The sequence below is a fragment of the Pecten maximus genome, chromosome 19, assembly GCF_902652985.1.
Source record: "Pecten maximus chromosome 19, xPecMax1.1, whole genome shotgun sequence".
NCBI classification, from domain to species: Eukaryota; Metazoa; Mollusca; class Bivalvia; order Pectinida; family Pectinidae; genus Pecten; species Pecten maximus.
Genome location: NC_047033.1, coordinates 13078659 through 13098273, shown reverse-complemented (window position 1 = coordinate 13098273; position 19615 = coordinate 13078659). Strand labels below are relative to the sequence as shown.

Below are 19615 nucleotides of genomic sequence, written 5' to 3'. Positions count from 1 at the left end.
GTTACAGTGTAAACAGCAAGGATCCTGTATAATAGTTAAATACATAATTACTTAAGATTTAAACTTGTTAATGAATTCATCTGAAACTGATATCTGACGAACGTGTCCGTATATGGATTTTATGTATATTCAGTTGTGTATATATATAATATACTGGAGTATGTAGTATTTTCTCTACTACACTATACCTACCTTATAGTACTGCTGTCCCAAGTCTTACTTGGTTAATAATGAAATGAAAGTTATTGAATTATTGTGACTCTCAATAGTTAATTTATACCACCTCCACACTGTGGTAAATTCCTTACAATTTTGATGGCCTCAAAACTGCAGTGTTACATGCTGAGAGACTCATAATCATAAAACTCGGAGCTTCACAACTCTGCATATATACGTACACATATTGATCAAGCTTAAACAATTTAGCTTTACATTTTTTGTGATTAAGATTATTTCTGTGACACAAATCATTATCACTTCATTAATTGTTTGCAAATATTTCAAACGAAACATGACGATGGACCTCTTCAAATTCCTTAATATCCGTATTTTGACCTAATAAGGGCGCAGGGCGCGGGTAATTGACAGTGGGGGCGCCCTTATTAAGATTAGTTATTCTGAAGTTTTATGAAACAGACTATACCTTATAGCAGAATACTGTAGGCTGTAAAATATTCAGTCATAAAAATATTCCAGATAAAGATATATATTCATTATCATATATTAAGCTTAAACTTCACTTGAATATTCCTGTAAACTTGTAAACCATTCCAGCTGATCTTAATAGACCAGAGAACACGTGTTCCACCATTTATGTTCAAATGGAACTCTGTGAACATATGATATATCATTATGCAACACAAATTTGGGTCATGGTCATGGATAGCTAAATTATTGAGTATGGGCGTAGAAAAATTTGATCGGTAATGTATACGCACTGTACCCTGTAAATACTTTTTGATTTTAACTTCAAATCTAGTCAAACTGCTGCATATACTGACAGTGACGGTTAAATATAACATAACAGATGATTAAAGGTATTCAAAAGTTATGAATATTTACCTGTATCTAGTAAATATTTGGCCACTTCACCTGTTTAGTTTTGTACCCCTGCTTGGGCGTGGGTTACAGGTATAAATCTAATACATCAATGGAGAGGAACAGTGTAAATATACCCCCACCCTGATCTCGTTTAAAGCTGCGTGGTCGCACCGAAACGTCAGAAATTAGGCTGATCTTTGTTACAAGTATTATATAAATTTTAAATATGTTACATGTACATGTATATATGATTTCAAGGTGACTTTTGCAAAATCAGGACTACAGTGTATTTGATATTACCATAAAAATTAATCAAATTCATATTTTTCTATTTCCAATTTCCATCAAATTCATATTTTTCTATTTCCTATCAGGACTTCGTGCAGTGTTGAAGAGCTGTTCCAACTGTGCTAAATTTGATAGATTTCCAGGTATGAAGATCTGGAGTAGTACATCTGAATATGCACTTATATATTAATAGGTACCCCCGGTGTACACAGTAGGATAAAAATCTTCATCGTGAACTCTTAATAACCACATGCTGATCAAACTTAAGTCTGATGTCAAAATAAATTGAATTCCACATGAAATCAATTTTCCTTTAGAAGGATGACCAATGGATGAAAATCAAATCAGAAAATAAATGTAAAAAAATTTAACTTGTAATTCTTGTTCATACTGCAAATACTTCAATATATCACTAATGATTTACATAATTCTACATGTACCCAGCATTTGATTGCCATATTGGGTCCTCTATCAATAGATAGCTCCTGAAAGGCTAATGTTTCATCCCAGACACCATATCAGAGGTTATCAAGAAAACAAAAGTTTTGGTTACCATGACAATTGTACGTCTATATAGCTGCTGGAGACCATCAACCTAATGACCTTAGAATTAATTGTTTGATATATTTGAACTCACACAGGTTGAAAGTGCCAAAATGTGCATGCAGTTTAAATTTGTCACTATCTGTTATCATTTAACTTGTCTAAATCGATACTGTAAAATTTCATCAAATTTCGAATGACAATAACAATAAAATAAAATATATACCAACATTTATGGGAATAAGCTAAGCTTGAGAAAATTCACATTTGTCGGAAAGCCTAGCTGCATTGCCTAATTGCCTACAAACTAAATCATCAAAAATCACTTCATCTAAAAATTACCTAAATTTAAAAGTTGATCATCATGGGATCTAGCTATGATGTTCATGAAATAAAATATATGTTTCAGCTTATGGGCTGTCAAGTTGTTACGCTGTTTTGTTTTCACTGTCACAATTTAATCATAATTAAAGAGATAATGAAAAATACAAATGTATATACCAATGATAATTATACCTTCCGATTTTCAACATGCATACAAAAATTGATTCCTGCATTAATTTTATATTCAAGGTATTATATAATCATATATAAGAGTATAAGAAAGTTTCAAAGTTTTTTCATTTGGTTTGTTGTTTATTTTGTTTAATGTACATCCTATTAACAGCCTGGGTCATTTAAGGATGTGTCGGGACACCTTAACCACTCTGCCACTGTGGTCCCAGTTTATTCATTGCACTTAATATATATAATGTATTAATTAAAACAGAATTTTTTCATGGGGATATATCTCTTGGGATTCCTTTGCATATAACATATATGACAAATTTATTAATGTTCAACTTTGTGTTCCCATAATTAAGATCAATGTCGCTCTCACTTAAATTGTAATTTTTAATTATAATTGTCAATTTGGAAGTACATGAAACACATTGTATCTACTTAAAAAACATACCTTAACAATGCTGGCCTTTAATTAAATATACTTAAGGTATTTAAAATTATAATTAGCTGGCACACATCAATTAACACTGTACTGTACATGTGCTGCATACATTAAAATAGCTATGTAAGATGATTTACATTAAATATTATAAGATTTCAAATCAAAGTACTGTACATGTATTTAAATCTGAGATATGTACATGAACTTTATACGTTGTATATTGTAGCATTTATCAATAACAATTGTATTTTTTATTAAGTTCAATTAAAACAAATTAAATCTGAAAACGTCTTGGGCTTAATTTATGAAGTTCCAATTAAGTTGTGCATTGCAAGCTGGAAAAATCTATTGTCTGTCACAATCAAGCATTATAAACCTCTCTTAATGTAGTACCATGCATGTAGCGGTATTCCACCCCTACTTACCATGTAGATTTCAATTGCATGCAGTAATAAACATATACTATATTTGACAATTATGTATGAAATCAAAATCCTGATAATTACAAAAAGAAATGAATATGTTAATGTAACATATATAAATACCCCCATACCCTGCTTAATTTATAAATTTTGAACCCCCCAAACAGTATCTTCCCCTCCCCCCACTAAGTCATAGGTGTGAAAACATGTACAGACACCAGTATATACCTCCATCTTATCATAATTCACAGCGTATTTGGTGGCATATTGCACCTATAAGGACCCCTACAGTGACCACTGGCCAACAAGGCCACATATCATAATTAATGTGTCTTCTTAAAACTGACCAGGTGTACATGTCTAAGGTCAGTGATGAATGACCTAGAAACCATAGTAACCACAACAGTACAGCTGTATACAGCTGGTCACTGGTCATATCAGCCTCAATTTTAGAAACTATATATACTCCTGCAGTGTATATATATATACTGTACATCCATTCTAGAAACTTAATTGTTCCACATGATCAGATGAGAACTATTGACCATATCAGACCATTAACTGTCACTCTGGATCACTCATTACAAGGAGGCAAAACAAATATACCTCTAGACTGACCCTCACATTGACCAATTACCTATATATAGTTATATATACTAGTTCAAACTCATAAGGATATGTCTGCCTGCCTGTCTGTATAAAATTTTCTTCTTAAAGAAAATCAAAACCTACCATGATTTGATACATACATGTACTATTGAATATGAAAAAAAGTATACAGGAAAACAACCAAGCAATTTTTTTTCACTAGAAAAAGTTGACATTTTTTAACATTATCATGAAAAGCAATGTGAATTGAAATTATGTAACAGTTAATTACAATTAACTATCTGTGAAAAAAACAATTGAAATGCTTCACAAAAACAATACCAATATGCAGGAATCGGCCAAGGACAGAACAAATCATATTAACGGGACAGGTGATGTGTATATGTTTTAAATAAATATGAATAACAATTCCATAAAGCAAAATAAAAAAAAAAATTTCATCAAACAGATTTCATTTCTTTTCCATCAATGATACAACACAACATGGGTGAAAATAATTGTCCAATTTTTAAAATCATATATTTACTGTTTTTCCAATGTTTAATCATATACTCAATATACATGTAATATGGATATTATAAATTATTATACAGTATTGCAAGGGAATATATTTCCAAAATCCTGTATTCAATATTCAGTACATTCACCAAAGGTTATAGCTATATATATATATATATATAGCATGGCTACGAGTAACTAATTCACATATGAACGATATATATTATGAATATCACGCTACAATATATTCTTCCAGACTATTAGTGGTTAACACCTAGTCCATATATGTATATGTTATATAAAAACAACATCTGTCGACAGCTGATCACTGTAGATAACTGATTAAATGATAATCATGAATGAAAACAAAATTTTATTTTGAGGGTGAAGATTTAAATGACATGTTTTCTACAAATGACATAATTATGGCATTGTGGAAATTCATTAATACATATCAAGAATTCAATATGAAATGAGAACCTTGCTTTTTATTACAAGATCAGCTAGAATTATTACGATATAATTTATCCAGGCACTTTGATTCCAAACGAGTTGGCTACTTCTCAACTATTTCATTTCAACATTAAATGTACCGATGTATGTACAATGTACGCATAAAAAGACCCTATACCTCCAAGAATGAACTCCATTTATGACACAATTGAACAATTAAGCAGAATTTAACACATCCTTTGTAATCCTAAATAGTTCACACAACAGACTTTCAATTGGTATAATTCAGGACTAAAATTTCCACTCTCAAGACATTAGTTGATTAAATAATGTAATAAACCTAGGCAAGGAATTTCATTTCTTTACGTATAGTTTCTTTCAATATTTTGATATATAAATATACAGCTCAAATTACACATGTATATAATTACACTACTTCAAAATCGGGTAAATGGGATTTATCAAAAGATAAAATCATGGAGGTTTTCAAATGTAGCAAACATATATATAGTTCATTATAGGATGATCAAAATCACAACCAGCTCTTTATATTTCATAAAAGAACCTTTATTTCATCTGCAATTTATATACATGTACATGCATCTAAACTAATTTAAATCCAAAATTATCTCCCCTTGATTTGATTTATATAGCATATATTTGTGATTTCTTTCTGTGTCTAAAAATAGCTGATCACATGACTTCCATTCATATTCACATGCATGGGATTTACCTGCTCTAAAAAATACATTCACGAGAAATAAAAAAAATGTTTAGCTAAAATTGAAACGAAAAAACATTGGCCGAACAATGACTGTGAAGGTAAACTTAATAACTTACCTGTCCTGCCACTATCGTAACCAGTCTCCATTTTATACATTATTGACCATAACTGGCCAAAATCTTATAAATCCATGTTAAATGATGGCTTTAAATGGAGAAATGACAAATTAAAAACATATTTCAATAGATTTTGTAAAAATTCATCAATCATCAACTACTCATTACATGTAAAGCAGAATTCAGGTCAAATCATCATGCCTCAGTGTTAAACCTTTTCTGTATCACAAAAATGTTCTAATAATAGGAAGCTTTTATACTTGTGTCTCCATAAAACTAGGTTTACTGGGTATTAGCTTACAAAGATACTATACATATCTCTCTCTCTATAGGTTGGATTTTTTACTGGACAGCTTTGATATATATCAGTTTACATTGTATATAAATACAGTATACATATTTGATATATATATATACATTTCCTGATTGTAATTATACACAAAAATATGGAACTTTTTGAAATGTACAGTACACATGCAAATAAGCCCCCGGCTACCCAAAACATAAGCCCCCTTAATTAGCTATTTCATCTTTGCAGAATCAAAATTCTGAAAGAGTAAGCTAAAGTGGTTCACAAATATGTCTTAATTCCTCTAATATTGATACTGAACTAGAGGAAGGGGGTCTTATATGAAGATAAAGTTGGTATAAACCCTTTTTAGAATATGCTTTGTGAAATACCAAATACATACAAGGGCCCAATGGGCCCAAATCGCTCACCTGCAATGCAGTGATCTTTTCATATATGGATCCTGCAGTTATTTGAAAGCATGCTACAGGACCAATATCAAGTCCCTGGGCCTCTTGGTTATTGAGAAGAAGTTGTTTGAAGATTACAGCCTATTTGCCCCATGTGACCTTGAATGAAGGTCAAGGTCATTTATTTGAACAAACTTGGTAGCCCTTCACCCAAGCATGCTACAGGCCCAATATCAAGTCCCTGGGCCTCTTGGTTATTGAGAAGAAGTTGTTTGAAGACTACAGCCTATTTGCCCAATGTGACCTTGAATGAAGGTCAAAGTCATTTCTTTGAACATACTTGGTAGCCCTTGATCCCAGCATGCTACAGGCCTAATATCAAGTCCCTGGGCCTCTTGGTTATTGAGAAGAAGTCGTTTGAAGATCATAGCCTATTTCACCCATGTGACCTTGAATGAAGGTCAGGGTCATTTCTTTGAACAAACTTGGTAGCCCTTCACCCAAGCAAGCTACAGGCCCAATATCAAGTCCCTGGGCCTCTTGGTTATTGAGAAGAAGTCGTTTTTTTTTTTTTAGCATATTTGACGGTCATTCATTTGAACAAACTTAGTAGCCCTTCACCCCAGCATGCTACAGACCCAATATCAACTCCCTGGGACTGTTGGTTATTGAGAAGAAGTTGTTTAAAGATTTTAGCCTTTTTGACCCCTGTGACCTTGAATGAAGGTCAACGTTATTCATTTGAACAAACTTGGTAGCCCTTCACCCCAGCATGCTACAGGCCCAATATAAGGTCTCTGGGACTGTTGGTTATTGAGAAGAAGTCGTTTAAATATTTTAGCCTTTTTGACTCATGTGACCTTGAATGAAGGTCAAGGTCATTCATTTGAACAAACTTGGTAGCCCTTTACCCCAGCATGCTACAGACCCAATATCAACTCCCTGGGGCTCTTGGTTATTGAGAAGAAGTTGTTTAAAGATTTTAGCCTTTTTGACTCCTGTGACCTTGAATGAAGGTCAAGGTCATTCATTTGAACAAACTTGGTAGCCCTTTACCCCAGCATGCTACAGGCCAAATATCAAGTCCCTGGGTCTTTTGGCTATTTAGGAGAAGTCGTTTATTTTTTTTTTAGCATATTTGACCCCTGTGACCTTGAATGAAAGTCAAGGTCATTCATTTGAACAAACTAAGTAGCCCTTCACCCCAGCATGCTACAGACCCAATATCAACTCCCTGGGACTCTTGGTTATTGAGAAGAAGTCGTTTAAAGATTTTAGCCTTTTTGACCCCTGTGACCTTGAATGAAGGTCAACGTTATTCATTTGAACAAACTTGGTAGCCCTTCACCCCAGCATGCTACAGGCCCAATATTAGGTCTCTGGGCCTTTTGGTTATTGAGAAGAAGTTGCTTGAATGGAAAAGTTGACGCCGGACGGCCGGACGACGGACGCCGCGCCACGGCATAAGCTCATTTGCCCTTAGGGCAGGTGAGCTAATAACTATATAATTACGTATTTGTTTATTGTGGCTCACGATCATGATGAGGGAGTAAAAGTTAAAAGACCAGTTGCCCCAATTAGTTACCCATTTGAAATCAAAAATTGAAATTGGAATCGATGATAATTTTGTGGGGAAAAGTTGCATTGTAGATTATGTGCATTGAACTGCAATGGACAAGTGTGAAAATGACAATTATTACCGATATTGGAAAAAATTATAATAGTTTTCTGGGTTCATCGCCCGATAAACAACCAGGGTCATTTTGATGTGGCGTTTTATTGTAGTAGTTGGTGACTACATCACTGAACAACATACAGGAAGTCCAGCGCATGCCATCCAGACCATGTAATTACAGTAAAGTGTCCTACAATATAGCCCTATAACTAACTAGGACACATGACCACTGTCTCTTTCCCGAACTTTTGACACGGGTAGGGGAGCCGAACCACGCACTGGTATATATATACCTTCACCTGAGATTATGTGACCTGGCCGGCCCGGCTCTAATCGACTGATCTATGTATTAACAGTCCCCAACAAATTACTGATATATAAAACAAATATATTCGCATAATATCAGGTATAATGCAGCTACACATTAAAATCTTTTGATACTTACTTAACCATTAACATATTATCAAACCTATATTTATTGCACCCTACATGTTTTCTCTATCTTATATATGATGTACAAAGGTGGTCATCACCCATGAAATGAAATATCGGGAAAACACCAAATTTCACACATAAATAATTTGCCTCCTTCTAAATCTTTGAGTTGTCAGTACTAGTTTGACAAGGAAATTACTTCCTTAAAATTAGCCCTGTCCTGTATAACTGAGCGAGTGACACAATAATATTGAAAGCGAGGCTCATAACATTGATTTAAGTGAAAATCGGACAAGATTCCAGTAGCCGGACTACAAGTTTAAAATTTTCATTTCAGCAATCAAAAATCAATTTTAGTTTTTAGTCCTCCTGTTAAATTTCGTAGCTTGCAGGCTTGGTATTATTACTAAGCTTCTCTGTTTCCTGTCTGACGACATTCCCACAATTAATCCTTCTTCCCAAAGATATCTTGAGATACTGTCCTTACCATGTTTGTTTTCTCTTCAAGTCGTCGTCTCACTGTTTTCTAAATTTCTAAGCATGTTTTCATACAGATGTGTTTGTAGATATCAGAACACCAGCTTTAATTTGCACTGCATTATGGGATTGGAGAGCCCGATATATATCAGCTTAATTTGCATGTTATCTCGTCCTCGACAATTACGATTGATCTGGGATTTCCATCTATATGGAATTATATAAATAATCACAAAACATTTTTTTCAGAACCCAGCATATTACATAAAACTTCATTAGGGATACAAACAATCTTAAATTTACACTTAGTTCATTTAATCAGGGATTGGTAAATAACTTGGGCAATGACAACCTTATATATTTTGATCACTTACTGGTATTTGTTGACATTTAATTCTCATGTAAGTATTATATATTACTTATTGTTAAGACCATGCTGTCAGTGTAATAGCCATGTATCTGGGCTCAGACTTCTATACAAGACCTGTAAATTATAGGATATAAATGACCATGTTTAAACACTGACCATAAAGACACACAAGTTTCCATTTCACAATCTCCATACTTGTACCGTATTTATCCTTGAAATAAGCTTGCCTCCCCTAGATTAAAAGTTTAGTATTAAAGCATTTGGAGGGGTTTATAGACAATAAAGTGCATTGTATATATATGGTATGTCAAATTACCAACTGTAATACAACATTTATGTGATACTAACTATATATTAATTATTTATCATTATTTATTAAAAAAATGTTGAAAATATTGTGTATCATTTTTTGTGATACTATGTACTGTACTGAATGCTTTGCCTGGATCAATATTATCATTATTAATTTGTGAACCATTTTTAGCTATATATATATTTATACAGTGGAACTTCGTTAACTCGAAGTCGACGGGACCACGAAAAAACTTCGAGTTATCCGAGTGTTCGAATTAAGCGAGTTATCGTTTTTGGTGAAAAGTTTGGTCAATATTTGTCAACATTATATAATCATTATAACTTCGCTCTGTCGCTCATCAGTTTAGTGTGAAGACTGGTCAATACATGTAAATATATATGTAATGTTTCGTTATGTCACTTGTAATTTGGTGTAGTTTTGCCGATATACATTCACGATAAAGTTTCTTTCACTTAGTCACTTCAATAACGATCTGATGTGCAAGTCATGTTTGCAAAAGGTAAACGATAAAACGGAATTCGACAAAATAACAAGTTATTAATGTCAAAACAAATAACCGTTTAAGTTTAACACAGATTGCATACAAAACGTAACAGAACCATTACCTTTTATTGGACATATATAAAATACTGTTTGATCGGCCTACTTACTTTTTATTGATAACCACGCCATTTCCATGTGTATTAGCACCGGAAGTTGGGCTGCGCATGTGCGTATAAAATGTTACTGTAACTGACACTACTGCCCAGCAAAGTCATTACAAATCTATTACAAACCCATTACAAAACCATTAAAAACACTGATTCCATTAAAATTGGCCATTATTTCTCGTTTCCATTTTTGGGACAAACCTGGAGTTAAGTAATGTAATGGGCATTATTTTTCTAAATTTCAATTACTTTCCTATTAATATTTTCTTTGTAATGGTCATTAACAAAATAATGGCCATTACTTCATGTTTTGTATTTTTCTTAATGGCCTTTATTCTGTTTGTAATGGCCATTAGAGTGGAGTCATCATAATGTTATGGCCATTACTAACTGTGGATTTTATGTACTCCCATAACATTTTCCATTTAATGGCCACAACAAATTATGATCACAATGTAATGGCAATTATTTATTGGTAACTTCATGTAATGCCCATTACATTTTCCATTTAATGGCCATAAAAAATTATGATCACAATGCAATGGCCATTACTTATTGGTACCTTCATGTAATGCCCATTACATTTTCCATTTAATGACCATAACAAATTATGGTCATAATGCAATAGCCATTACTTAATGGTACCTTTATGTAATGCCATTACATTTGTTATTCCGATGTGCAATTCCTCATAAGTAACAATTTTTTTCTTGTAATGGCCATTACAAATATTACAAATATCATCACATCATATTGTAATATATATGACAATGTTTAATATACTACCATGAATTGTTGACCTTAAATTAATGTATTATTTCAGTATCTTATTTTTCATTATATTGTTATTGTTGAATTCCCTGTCTATATTATAATTTTGTTGTTGGCTTAAAGAAGAATAAGGAAACTGTACAGGCTTACTAAACCCCTTCACAATAAAAAAAACTTCAAATTTCCCGCCAAATTTTTCCCGCCCAATAACTTCAAGCAGGAGAGTTCCAATACATGGCAGCCATGAGGCTTTTCTCACACATATGAACAACATGTTATTTTACAAATGAAGGGAAGTATTTATCTTTAATACCTGGTTCATGATTAATACAAGACTACCAGGAAATGAAATATTCAACTCTGGAAGTATGTCAACCTGTTTATAGGTAAGAATTAACTTAAAATCAATCACCATGCATGTGACCTAAATTTACATAGTGCACATAATATTCAAACAGCTTTGGCATTTCTTAAATTGTATTGCCTATTCAACCAAATTGTACAAACACACATCATATGTACATTGAGAATTAATGCAATAATGAACATAAATCACTCTTACATGTATCTGAAGAATATTAAAAGGATTTTGGGTCCACATGATTGTGTACTGTGAATATCCATTTTTGAAGCAGTTATCAATTTGAAACAAATGATGGATCACTTTGAATGCAATTTTTAATGGAAGGACTACTTGTACAACGATATTGTCAAACATGCATAGTGATACAGTTCATGATGAACTTTGATGAAATTAAGTGGTAAAATGCATTTTCTAAATTTTCTGAATGCGTCTAATGTAATGGTCACATGTAGGTCCATTAATTTTGTATACCTGTATATATATAATGGCCATTACACTTTTGTTTGTAAAAACGTAATGGCCATTACCATTGTGTTAATCTTTAAACAGTTTTTGTACTTTAAAAGTAATGGTCATTATATTTGTAAAAATTATGGCCATTTAAGTGTATTTTCTTGTAATGGTCTTTTAGTTTTGTACACCTTTAATGGCCATTACACCTTTTCTGACGAAATGTAATGGCCATTACAGAGTACACTTCAGAAAGTAATGACACTGTTAATGGGCATTACAAAAATGGTTTTGCTCCAAACCTAATGGCCATTACATTACACCAAAATGTTTAATGCCCATTACACCATAAGGTTTGATGCCCATTACATTGAAAACTAATTATTGATGGCCTATTACATTGTAATGGCAATTACTTAGTGAAAACTTTATTGGGTTTGTAATGGACAATTTGACAGTAGTGATAAGAGTTAATGACTATTAATGTTTTTGTCAAACCATTAAAATCATTAAAATGCATTTAAATTTTATTGTTTTTTTTTCAGACCCATTAATTTTGTACCTTTAATAGTCATTAATGTTAAATTAAAAGCCATTATTAAAATAATTAATGATCATTATAAATGTTTTGTTAATAGCCATTAAAATGTATTAATTAAGTACCATGAACTAATTGATTTGTTTCAACCCTTTGATGATCATTAAAATTGAAAACTGTCACATTTAAAGACTATCAAACTTGTATTAAAATTTGTCAATTAATAGCAATTAAAGGTACAAAATTAATAGCATGATTGATGGTTTTATGATGGGAAATTTTAATGGGGTTTTTAATGGCCGTTTTAAGGGCTTGGGTATGCAGTAGTGTGAGTTGGCGTTTTATCCGATTTAATAGACAGCACTGGCCGTTACAGTTGTACTCTGAACACCTCGGCAGTAATTACGCTATTGTTTCAGCAGTTTAAAGATTTAATAGGCGCCGGTGACTGTGTCATTTCTACACCTGTAAAAACATCAGCCGGGTCGATCTACCGGTGTGTCAGAGATTAGTTCCGCTTGAGCGAACGGGTAGATGAGTTGTTGACTATCGTGTGTACTGATATCGGCGACCGCCTTGGGAAATTACCTGATGTAAGTAAAGCAGTACTTTTTATCACCAAGACTTGTTGTTATAAGATTCAACCGACAATTTCTTTTATGAATTTATGAAACACTTATAATAGCATGTAGGTTAGTAGTGCCGATATGTTCAGTATTACAAACGGAATTTAGCTCTTAAAAAATGTCGGCGTTTGCCACCGATCAACGAAAATTATACTTCGAGTTATTCGAACATTTCAAGTAGGATTTTTATTGTTGGGACCAAATTTTTACTTCGTATTATCCGAGTTTTTCGAGTTATCCGAATTCGAATTTTCCGAGTTTTTTTTACTAAGATAAAGAGAGAATTCGGCCGGGACCGGCGAGGTACTTCGAGTTAAGCGGGGTATTCGAGTTATCCGAGTTCGAGTTAACGAAGTTCCACTGTATATCAAATTGTTGTGACATATATACCTAAATATGTTTGAGTAGCAAAATTAAGCTACATTCATAGGGTTAGCTTTTTCATAGAATAAATTCATATTCATTCAGTTTACTTCAACAAATAATATAAAGTATGCATTGTTAAAACTATAATTGTAGGAGTTTATTGGGAATGTATATGCACACTTAATGCACTGTCTATATACTAACTTTATGGTAAAATTCTGAGTTGTGGTGTATATATATATATTTATATATATATCTTTTTAAACTCAGGTCTTAAGTAAATTTAATTGAAACAAGCATGCTGAGTATTGCCAAAGCAATAAATGTACCCTAACCGGCCCCTGCTAAAAGTAGTGTACCCTAACCGGGCCCTGCTAAAAGTCAGTGTACCCTAATGTAACCCGCGGCCCCTGCTAAAAGTAGTGTACCCTAACCGGGCCCTGCTAAAAGTCAGTGTACCCTAATGTAACCCGCGGCCCCTGCTAAAAGTAGTGTACCCTAACCGGGCCCTGCTAAAAGTCAGTGTACCCTAACCGGGCCCTGCTAAAAGTCAGTGTACCCTAACCGGCCCCTGCTAAAAGTAGTGCACGTGGCCATTGACCAGTTGACCCAAAAACCCTGAAACTCAACTGGATTTATGTAGCTACTCATACTGAACATATATACATGTATACCAACTTTCACCAACATATACCAATGAAGTATGACAGAGAAAAGTGAAAACCGAATGGACAGAAGTACAGACATCGGACAGATATACAAACAAACTGGGAGGAAACTTTTTTAAAACCTAGCTATTAGTCCCACCCCCACTGGTAGGGGACTATACTTGCTAATAAACATTTTAACTTATACAAATTACATTATATATATGGCAGGTGAATAATTGTCTACTGTCTAAAATATAAATTAATCAAAACATATACATTTTAGTTCATCAATCTAGACTGTCCAGTTTAGTTTATAAAATCTCATAATGGCGTACCTCATTGATATTATCTTTATTACAACAGGGGTAAAATTTCCAGATCAGTGACCTAAATTATCAAGGTGTATTGCTACTAATTGGTCAAGATATGTTACTGACAGTCAATAACATAGGTAAAGATAAACAAGGTAGCTTGTAAATATATATATACACATGAATGTATGACTCTTGTACATGTACATACCTATATAATACATACATCCAGTACTGTTTGCAACACACTGTGGAGAACTAGAGCCCATTGCAATACATATAACAGTATGAATTGTCACACTACTGTATATGGCAGTGCAAATCCTGATGGTATTTTTAGAAAAAATGAATTGATATCAGGTGATAATCTCAAATTACATATTGCCTGTAAAATAATGAGTATTATGTAGCAACAGTGGATTAATGCCACATGACATGTATCTATATCAGATATTATGATATCCCGATTATTGTAATATTTTTTCTGTGTAACAAATTTTCTGTATTAATTCTCCTGAATTATTTTGGTAAGTTCTATGCCCCCAGTGATCATCACTGTATTTGGCACCTACAGAGTAATTCTAAGTGTGGATCATGATCACTAATTATCACTAGGAGACTCGAAGATTGCCAAGCCCACATATACCTGCACAAGTTAACTCTCAAGCAGAAATAATATAGAGGTCATCGATTCATTAAATCATCACCTTGCCAGCTTGCTGGTGCTGATCTGATAGTCATGTAGTTGATGGCTAGTAGACAATGCTCTTCAATATAGTGTGGTTGATTCTAATGTTTACAGAATAAATGTTGATGTAATATATGTCATTATTACGTAAGTTAATGTTGACTCTCACGAGTTTGTGAATATTCACCTTATAAAGATGTATATTACTTATAGAGATATATCCTTCAGCTTTCAACAAAAGACACTTATTTTGGGGAAGTGTTTCATTTTTAAAAGATCAAATATAAGTTTCCTGTTGGAATTGTGACATTTTGACATATCCTATGAAAACTCTTTGACAGCATGGTGATAGAAATGGTATACATGTATATTAAGTGCCATTTTCATACACTGATTTATTTGAGATATGTTGCAATATCTAAGTTATATTCATATACACATAAACATTAAGGTATATTTAATGACAATGAAACAGGCAAAAATATCTTATTAAATATCAGTTTTTGTTTAATTTACATGTATATCAAAGTCATAATTGACTATAATATACTGCAGGTCATGTGGCTTATTATTATTATCAATTATATGCATGTGACAAGCATATTCAGAAATTATGTTAAACTTCTGTAATGTAACACTGAATTTTTTAAAGCATGAAATATATAGATTTTTCTAGAGAAATGCTTGTTTAACTCACTAAGGTCACTAAAATTTTGCCATAGTTTAATTTTCTGTTGAAGGGCTTGCTTGAGATAGTTATTATATCCGATATGTGTTTATCCCAGCTGTGATTATGATATTTGTCTCCCCCTTATTCACCCACTATATAGATGTAAATGATTTTATCACTAATTTTAGGAGGCATAACTAATATATTATATAATTAACAGAATTTGAGAAATTCAAACCAATTAAGTGATATCACGGAATCAAAGAGGCAGCATCATTATATATGTATAATTGAATTGATGACATCATCGATGAATTCACGATTTTAAATAACCAGATATCACTTTTTTTACTGGGTTGTTTTTCACAGATTCAAATTTAGAATTGGTGATTAACATTCTGAATTAGTGCAGATATCATACACACAATTACTATCTGTTACCATAAAATGGTATTTAAATGTAAATAGTACAAAATCATGTGAAATCCCTCTTGTTTGACAGATAGTATACATATATATCATGTTTTCTTCAATGCAAATGAGTGCCAATTGCCACAAAAAGTTCCAATTTATATTGTTTCCTAATAATATTTGCTCAAACTGAATTAGCTGTAAAAATCCATATGTAAATACATTTACCAACCTAACACAATTAAAGCTTGCATGGGATTCAAACCAACAGAAATTGGTTTTCTTTTTATAATAACAGAATTAACAATATACCAAATGGTTTTATCCCTACCTGCTATGCTGCATGCAGTCATATCCGGGACCCTGACAAATCCATCCTGAAGACAGGGTCATTGTTATGTTCCCATAAATATATATCACACAAGAGAGAATGTTTCAGTAAAGGTAGATAACTCACTCATGAGGCATTCTGTATTTAAATATGTTTTCCTGGTATGGAATTTAACAGAATCTATATACATGTGAAGATCCACCTAAGAATTAATAAAAATTTCCTGTAGCACAGTGGGTTAGTACACTATTAGTGAATTGTAACACATGTGTACAGAAAACATCACCATCTTTACATACAATACAAGTGGTCAGTGTGTTTGACAACTCATGAAGTAGAGTAATATACACCAAATACCAACAGATTAATTCCTGTCTGGTGAATGTGTACTGTGTGTCACTAGATCTCAAAGTGTCGGAGCTGGAGTGAGGCTGGTATAACACTAAACATAAATCACCTTCATCAATCATGAAGTGTGTCTAGCACTTAACAACCTTTGTTTCTAATAGTAGTTAGTACATTTGATGTTGATGCATACAATGGTTTTAATGTCTACTTTATAATATCTTCTTTCTCTTTTCTGTACATCTTATTTTTTTCTGGAACTGTTCAATTTGGAGGAATAAAGAAATAAATGAGTGAGTTGGCAGCAAGATAACACTTAACTTCCATAATTATATTTCTTATCAACACTACTTAACATCATTTTTGAAATATATTACATTCTTATAGCTATGTAGTCGCATAGAGAATCATAATGCACATATTTGAGGCTGAATATATTATAAATGGAGCTTTAATTTCAACCTCATTATCATGGCACAATCAATTAGTAGTCTCATAACATGATTATGCAATCATGTTTTTTCCTGAACAACGCCTATTTTAACACCATCATCGTTGATAACTATAGGGGGTAAAATAATGAAACATACGTACATGTACATGTGTCTATAAAGTAAAAGGACATTGTGTATTGTGTACTAGCTAGCTAGCATACATGCAGTTGACTTGATAAATGACTATCCAATATTAGCCAATTATCATTAATATATATATCTATGTATATACAGTGATCTTGATGTTTGAACTTCAAAACTGAAAGCAATTCTTAGTAACATCACTTAAATTGTGTATTTCATTTGCAGGGCATCCAGTTGACCCTTGGGATTTAGCAATTTCAGAAGTCAAATCACTATTTCTGAGAAATCTGAAGGGTCAAAACATATGTCAAATAGACATGTTCCTTCAAACCCAAGAGTCAGATCTCAATTTGGGGAGTCAAAAACATACTCTCAAGGGTCTACTGGATGCACTGATTTGAGGACCAAATTTGATTATACTCTAAGGTAAACCTGTCCTTGCAATTGATACTCCAGGGTTTAAATTTACTTTCAAACTCTGCACCCCTGGAAGCTAGATCATGACTATATATAGCTATTTGATCATGATCATTCTCAGAAAAAAAAGTTGCCTAACTGTCATGCATTTCTTTTGTAAATCACAGTGTAATGATTAAATTGTGTTCTATAAACTATGAAGACATTTTATATCAATAACAGACCATGTCGCACAACAAAGTCAGGTCATTGACTGAGAAAATTCCAAAGTGATTGACAGAGAGAATAATGTATTCAAATGGCTGGTTATGGAAGCCATCGGAATATACGCCGCATAATGTCATGATCAGTTGTGAACTGGGACAAGGGGGCCCTTAGAGTCTCACACATAATGAACTATGATTAGGTGAGGTTTAGGTTATAAACAAAGAGTAGCCAAATCGAGAAATAAAGACAGTAGCTGAAACTGACTTCTGAGTTGGCTTGACATCTCGGTGTACATTTGATTGTATCGTGTAGACATATAGGAAGACATGTCAATCTGATTACAATCTTCTTACATATAAAGTGAACAATACAGCTTTGTTATGGGTCATTTGTCTGATGAAGGTGATAGTGTACACTAATCACTGAAAAATCACACTCAAATCATATATTTGACGTGATATGATACACCAAAGTCTATTAACAAATTTTGAAATTATTTACATCTTGAATCATTATTAAAATATCACCATGACACCAACAACTACACAAATATAAACCAGAAACATATATACCTAAAACATGTTTCTGTATAACCAGAATACTGGATTTGGCATTATAATCACAAAGAAAACAGACATACCAATAACAAAAATAATAGTTGGGTCGGTTTTAATCTTGACAAGTCAACATCAATTGATCTAGCTATTAACACAATCTTTCATATGCATCGTATATAAGAATTTGTGAAAGTAGGAAAAATAATGACTAGCAAAACATGTGTTAAAATCAGAATTAATATTGATACAAAATTCGGGGTCTATATTTCCTGCCAATCTATGTATACTGTAATCTAACTATTTATTTATAGTATATCGTATTATCCATCATAGACTTCAGTTAAAAATTATAAAAAATATAAGAATATTTTAATCTAAGCAAAATCCAAGTGATCTAAAAATAAGATATTCTTAGCATAAAACGTTTCATAGAGAGAAAGCAAAATCACAAACCATAATCTGGCATGTATCAGCTGGCCGTTTGGCTGTAATAGTGAACTAAGTAAGCCCCGCGGGCACCTGTCACAAGCCGATAATTGGAATACTTTTGAATATTGCATACAACGTTCTGTAATATAAACAGCCCGTACAAATCAAAATGCGAGCACTTGTATGAAACAACTAATTGGCTACTCACCTCTGACTGCAGCTTTCTGTTGATTATCCACATGGGATATTCACCGTTAAGGTAAACATATTGTGATGATGATTCTTCCTCGAATGTTACACCGGAAGTGGCATTATCGTATGGTGTCAAAGGAACTCTTCACTAAAAATGGGACTCACTTCCGGTTTTATAAGTCATACATTTGAATTTCTTCGTACACGGAGACTAGGTCTGCTCATGGGAACTGTTGTGAGATTTTAATAAAATTTACTTAATCAAATCAATAGAATATATGCAGTTGGTCATATCCACGTGAAACAGATGTATCCAGTTCTTAGGGAAACGATTCAAGGTGAATAAATCTAAAGAAATATAGATCTACACTACCTTACATCAGGGGCATTCTTATAACTGTGTGTTATGTCTCTGCTTACACATGTGATGATAGTTATATCAACACAATAGT

At 32.9% G+C, this 19615-nt stretch overlaps 1 protein-coding gene across 1 annotated transcript in view; it reads right to left on the bottom strand.

The window, feature by feature from the left end:
• LOC117317700 overlaps positions 1-19282 on the bottom strand; it is a 93221-nt gene extending 73939 nt beyond the window's left edge. The window contains exon 1 of the mRNA XM_033872577.1: positions 19180-19282. The gene's annotated coding sequence lies outside the window, so the exon portion shown is untranslated. The remainder of the gene's footprint in view (positions 1-19179) is intronic.
• Between the last annotated feature and the right edge of the window lie 333 nt (positions 19283-19615).